Source organism: Aotus nancymaae, unplaced genomic scaffold, assembly GCF_030222135.1.
Source record: "Aotus nancymaae isolate 86718 unplaced genomic scaffold, 86718_ANA_hifiasm-v0.15.2.pri h1tg000058l, whole genome shotgun sequence".
In the NCBI taxonomy this organism is placed as follows: Eukaryota; Metazoa; Chordata; class Mammalia; order Primates; family Aotidae; genus Aotus; species Aotus nancymaae.
The window spans coordinates 41,989,916-41,996,485 of record NW_026988472.1 but is presented as its reverse complement, the minus strand read 5'-3'; the positions used below and the strand labels follow the sequence as shown (position 1 = coordinate 41,996,485).

The following is a 6,570-nucleotide window of genomic DNA, read 5'->3' as shown; positions in this document are numbered from 1 at the left end:
TGAATAGGCTTATTCTTAGATATAGACAACTAACATTTTCTTAATATTTGAAAATGGCTGTGTGAACACAGATTCAAACAGCTATTTCTAGACACTTACTATATGGAAATTTGGAAGCAGCTATTGTGTGGATATGAAGAAAGTTATTTTAAGACAACTGAAATCAACTAGCCTAGTGCTCTGATAGACACTGAAAAATGTGACTTTCTAACACTTTCACCTTATTAATTATTGAAGAAATAATTAAAATGAAAACCAGAATTAATCTCTCACCCAAATTAAAAAAGACAGAAAGCAAAATGAACAACCACAGGAACCTGTAGGGCCTTTGAGGCTTTGGTGAAATGACCACTTAGACAATGTTGATGGGTGTGTAAACTGGTATGAAATCCTTTGTGCGAGTTGTTAATGTGTACTGGTCCTCAATGGTGTTCATGCCTTTTGATCCAATTACTCTGCTTCATGGGAATGTTATATGGAATAATCCTAAATTTGGAGAGACTTTTATGCTTATGAAGGTTTTTTTTGTTCCTTTTCTCTGGACCGTGAACCATGTATTTCCAAGGTATAAATAAATGTGCTCTCTGAAAAAAAATGCTGCCCAGGTGATGAGGGCCCCAGCCTCTCCAGGTCCCCTGCCCAATTGCTCTGCAGTCCAAACCCAGTCCCCTTAGAAAGCTGCTAAGCCTCAGAAATGAGTCTTGGCTGTCAGAATCTGGGAAATAGTTGAGAAGAACCAGTCCACTCGCTTCTCCTGCTGCGATTCCAGCACAGCTTGGGCCCAGCTCTGGCCAGGTTCCAAGCTGGCCTGGTGCTCACCCTCTCTGTTTGACCATGCTCCAAAGGGAGAGGCAGGAGCCACAAGTTCTTGACCTGGCCACACCACAGTCATGCCCAGGCGATTCCCGGTCCACTGCTCCCAGCTGCCGTGAACAGGCAGCCACCCAGGTCACCTAAGCTACTGCCAAGAGTTAGTGGGGAGTGGCCTGCTTTCAAGCTGCTCCCTTCGGCTGGTCACTGCTGCCTCTGAGCCACAAAGTACTTCTCCTCCCCGTTGTCATCTTCCTCTTGCTGGCCGCTCCAGGGCAGTGGCTCCAGGTGGGGACTGGAGCCCAGCCCCTTCAAGGGTTCAGAGCTGCCATCACCTCTGGAGTGCAGGGCTTTGAGAATATTCCTGAGAGGCAGAGCAGGAAGCCCAGCCAGTTCAGGTGGCTGATCTGATCACCCAGCAGATGAGCTGCCAACAGCAAAGTGCAGACTTCTTCCAAATGCCAGCAGTGGAGAGAATGAGGCTGGAGGGTCTGGAGACCAGGAGGAACTCAGAGAAGCCCAAACCAAATGTGAGAAGCCCACCAAGGAAGAGGCTCCTAAGTACCCCAGGAGCAGCCCTGTGTCCTGGAAATGAAAGATTTTCTTAGACGTGGACAAATGGAGACTTTCACATACAGCAAAGAAGATGGAAGAACCCCAGAAACATGAGTGGCTGCAGGTGGAACATGCTGTCTGTTGATGGCATCCTGGAGGCCAAGATCAGTCTGCAGGAACGTCTGGGTGAGCGTTCAGTGAATGCCACCAATGAGCGAGGTCCCCAGCACCAAGGCGAAGCCCTCCACATTGGGCTGTGTGGACTTCAAGGTGAACATGAAGAGACCCCCGGTGATGAGGAGAATCACCAGGACCAGTGCCATTGCACCTCCTCCAGCTTGGAGAGCAGAGAGAAGATGAAGATGAAGAGGATGGTTGAAGATTTGGTTATTGTGAAGCTCTAGTTGAACAAGCTCATGTCAAGTGCTGTTGCCAGTGCTGTGGGAGCCACTCCTCTGAGATAGTAGGTCCAGCTCAGCACCACGAGGGCCTTGTGGCTGGAGCATTCAACCAGCACCCCTCATTGTAGAAGGCAATGCCTGCCAGTGCAGAAGCAGAGTCAACACTGCCTTCCACACAAAGGTCACAAGAGGGCCCACCTCCCTAACCATGGAAGCTGTTACGCCCCAGCTCCTGCATCAGTGGGGACAGGCACCTCTCTTAAAGACAGTTTGCAGGAAGTGCTGATTGAGCTAGACCATGACTTTCAACAAGAACATCACCTGGCCAGAGAAGTTCTCTTCACCTCCATAATTCAGAACCATCAGTGGTGCCCCAGGCAGAGTCCTCACCTAAGGGGCTGATAGCCTGAGCCAACCCCTTCAGTGGTTAACTGGGTGCAAGGCTCACAGGTCCCCAGGTCTGCTCTGACTAGGGTGCCTACCTTTAAAGGTTTATTACAACATATAACTAATTTTCAACAACAGCGAAGGAATTATAGTTCATTTGCCAGATGGACTACTACTCAGCCATTAAACATGCTGTATTTAAAGTGTAACATATACAAAAATATACTTTTTTTTTGAGATGGTGTCTCACTCTATTGCCAGACTGGAGTGCAGTGGTGCAGTCTCAGCTCACTGCAACCTCCGCCTCCTGGGTTCTAGTGATTCTGCTGCCTCAGCCTCCCAAGTAGCTGGGACTACAAGTGCACGCCACCATGCCCAGCTAATGTATTTTTAGTAGAGACCGGGTTTCACCATGTTGGCCAGGTTGGTCTTGATTTCTTGACCTCATGATCCACCTGCCTCGACCTCCCAAAGTGCTGGGATTACAGGCACGAGCCACTGCACCTGGGCTTTTTTTTTTTTTTTTTGAAACAGAGTCTTGATACGTTGTCTAGGCTAGAGTGCAGTGGCACAATCTCAGCTCACTGCAACCTCCGCCTCCTGGATTCAAGCGATTCTCCTGCCTCAGCCTCCTGAGTAGCTGAGATTACAGGCATCTGCCACAACACCCAGCTAATTTTTGTATTTTTGGTAGAAATGGGGTTTCACCATGTTGGTCAGGCTGGTCTTGAACTCCTGACCTTAAGTGATCCACCTGCCTTGGCCTCCCAAAATGCTGGGATTACAGGTATGAGCCACTGTGCCTGGCCCAAAATATACTTGTTTAATACAAATTTAAAAGCAGACTGCAAAACTTTCTGTATATATATATTGATTATAACCATATAGAGAACAAATCTGTGCAGATAAAAAGATTGGAAATAGGCGGGGTGTGATGGCTTATGCCTGTAATCCCAGCATTTTGGGGGGCCGAGCCAGATGGATTACCTGAGGTCAGGAGTTCGAGACCAGCCTGGCCAACATGGTGAAACCCTGCTCTACTAAAAATACAAAAAATTAGCCAGGCATGGTGGTGGGCACCTGTAATCCCAGCTACACGGGAGGCTGAGGCAGAAGAATCACTTGAACCCAGGAGGCGGAAGTTGCAGTGAGCTGAGATTGCACCATTACACTCCAGCCTGAGCAACAAGAGTGAAAATTTGTCTCAAAAAAATAATTAAAACAGATTGGAAATAAAAATACTAAAAAAGCATATAGTAGTTATATTTAGGTAGCATAATTATGGGTGGCATGTCTCCTGCTTTCTAGCATTCTGGGTTTCCCTAATGATTATGCATTAATAGAAATGATTGGTGTAGTATGTATCACTCAAATATCTTGAGAGGGTGCTGGCTGTTGGCTAAAGCGATGAAGGTGACTGGGTCACATGTCTCTGGAAGGGCATCCTGGCCTTATTCACAAGACGATGATTGCATAGGTTCCAGGAACAACCCTAAAGTGCAAGCCTTTTCTTTTTTTTTAATTATAGTTTTTAGCCGGGTGAAGTGGCTCACGCTTGTAATCCCAGCACTTTGGGAGGCTAAGTCAGGCAGATCACTTGAGGTCAGGAGTTTGAGACCAGCCTGGCCAACATGGCGAAACCCTGTCTCTACTAAAAATACAAAAATTAGCTGGGCGTGGTGGCATATGCCTGTAATCTCAGCTACTGGGGAGGCTGAGGCAGGAGAATCGCTCGAACCCGGGAGGCAGAGATTGCAGTGAACCGAGATTGCACCACTGTGCTCCAGCATGGGTGACAGTGAGACTTTGTCTCAAATAAACAAATAAATAAATTATAGTTTTAGTGTTTAAATTATTCTTTATATATGTGTAACACATTATATTTTATTCAGAAAAAAATGCGTAAAATGTTTGTTTTACATTTAGATAAACATCATATAAAGTTATTTAGACTAGAAGCTCGCAGCAATGAACAGACCTTGGGCATTTCATAGTCACCCTGTGGTACTCTACCCTGACTTCATTTGACTTCTGTCGTCAGAGGTGACCACTATGTATCATTCTGTGGATATTTTTTATGGCTTTACTATTTACTATTTGTCACCAAGCAGTGTTTTACTTAACGTTGCCTCTTTTGCATTTTCCATGAAAGGAAGTAAATGAATTGGCATCTCTTTGTTTTTTTTCCCCCCTAGGGATATTTCATACCTGCTGGTGTCTGAGTCTTGGACAACCCAATTTGCTCATCCATTTCATTTATTATAGTCTTTGGCTTCATTTGATTTTATGTTCTTCTCTTATGAAAAATGTTGCTCTAATCATACTTAAGTTTTCAAGTGCCTATGCATAACAAATTTTCCACATCGGAGAAAATTTGCTAGGTTGTAGATTCTGGGAAACTTCAGGATTACCAGACATTTCTAATAGAGTGTATGAGTTGACTCTTCCACCATTCTTGCACATGTGTTTATTCCATATGATTGGCAACATTGGATTAATATAACGTTTTAATGAATTATTTTTGTCTATCTAGTGTATGCGAAATGGGATCACCTTGTGTTTTTATATTGGTTTTTACTAATTGACTATGAGGTTAATAAATTTTCATGTATAGTCTTTGAACTTCTGTGAAACAGTTTCCAGTCAATGTCTTACATTTAGTTTGTTTGTTAGTTTTTCACAATTTCCTAATATACTCTGATTATTTCTGTGCAGCTTTGCTGTGGACCTATGTTTTCAACTCATTAAATACCAAAGAGTCCTATTGCTGGATCATAGTGTATAGTGTCTTTATTACTGTAGTGCAAGCACTTTCCAAGTGTCATGTTTGTTATTTCCTCTTGGTCCAAAGTAAGTCATGTGACCAAGCTCAAAAGTTAGAGTGAAGAGAACTGCCCAAGGCAGGGATACAGAGAGGGGAATGATGGCGACCATTTTGCAAACAATCTATTGCAGTAATCATAGACCATAGTAGCTTCTCAGAATCAAGATAATATAGGCTAGGAAATAAATCAAAATGACCAGCCCATGGCTTCTGTGTCCCTCTAAGATAAAGTTCAAAGTCCTTAGCTCTGATACATGACTACCTGCTAGACGTTATCTCACTATACGCCTTTGCCCCACCTCAAAACTATAAAGAATGGGCACACTGAGCTTTTCTTCAGTGAACGTACCTTGCTATTTCACACCCTGTATCATTGCTCCTGCTGCTTCAACTGGAATATAATCCCCTACCCTGAGTCCCACAGACTAACTCACTATTGATCTTTGAACATCTTTCGAGACACAACAGGATTTACCTCCTCAAGGAAGCTACCCTCTGCTTTGGATAGAATTGAACATTCATTTCTTTGGGAGCCATAGAGTCACTTGCAGATTTTTTTTTTTTTGAGACAGGGTCTTGCTCTCATCCAGGCTGGAGCGCAGTGGCATGATCGCAGCTCGCTGCAGTCTCGACCTCCTAGTCTCAAGTGATCCTCCCTCCACAGCCCAAGTAGCTGAGACCACAGGTACACTCCACCATGCCTGGCTAAATTTTTATTTTTAACATCTTGCTGTGTTGTCCAGGCTGGTCTCAAACTTCTGGGCTCAAGCAGTCCTCCTGCCTCGACTTCCCAAAGTTCTAGGATTACAGGTGTGAGCCATGGTGCCGGCCCAGATTTTTAATTTTGCACCTAAATAACTTCAGTACTCATTTGTTAACATGTCTAAGATCCTCAAAGGTAGGGACTATATCTTTCTTATATTCACCTTTTCCTTCCTTCCTTCCTTCCTTCCTTCCTTCCTTCCTTCCTTCCTTCCTTCCTTCCTTCCTTCCTTTTTAGATGGAATCTCGGTCTGTCACACAGGCTAGAGTGCAGTAGCATGATCTCAACTCACTGCAACCTCTGCCTCCCGGGTTCAAGTGATTCTCCTGTCTCAGCCTCCTTAGTATTTGGGATTACAGGTGCCCACCACCACGCCCGGCTAATTTTTGTATTTTTCATAGAGACAGGGTTTTGCCATGTTGGCCAGGCTAGTCTCAAACTCCTGACCTCGTGATCTGCCCGCCTTGGCCTCCCAAAGTGCTGGGATTACAGGCGTGAGCCACCGCACCGTGGCCTTTCCTTTTCCTTCCCTCCCTCCCTCCCTCCCTCCCTCCTTCCTTCCTTCCTTTCTTCCTTCCTTCCTTCCTTCCTCTCTCTCTCTCTCTTTCTTTATTTTTGTCTTGCTCTGTTGCCTGGTCTGCAGTGTGGTGGTGCAATCTCAGCTCATTGTAGCCTTGACCTCCCAGGTTCAAGTGATTCTCCTGCCTCAGCCTCCCGAGTAGCTGGGACTACAGGCGTGCACCACCATACTGAGCTAATACTTTGTATTTTTAGTAGGGATGGGGTTTCACCATGTTGCCCAGGCTAGTCTGGAATGCCTGGGCTCAAGT

The 6,570-nt window shown here is 45.2% G+C and overlaps 1 pseudogene; it reads right to left on the bottom strand.

Moving 5' to 3' along the window:
• Positions 1-1,014: 1,014 nt before the first annotated feature.
• On the bottom strand, positions 1,015-4,404 carry LOC105705524 (solute carrier family 35 member C2-like; annotated as a pseudogene).
• Between the last annotated feature and the right edge of the window lie 2,166 nt (positions 4,405-6,570).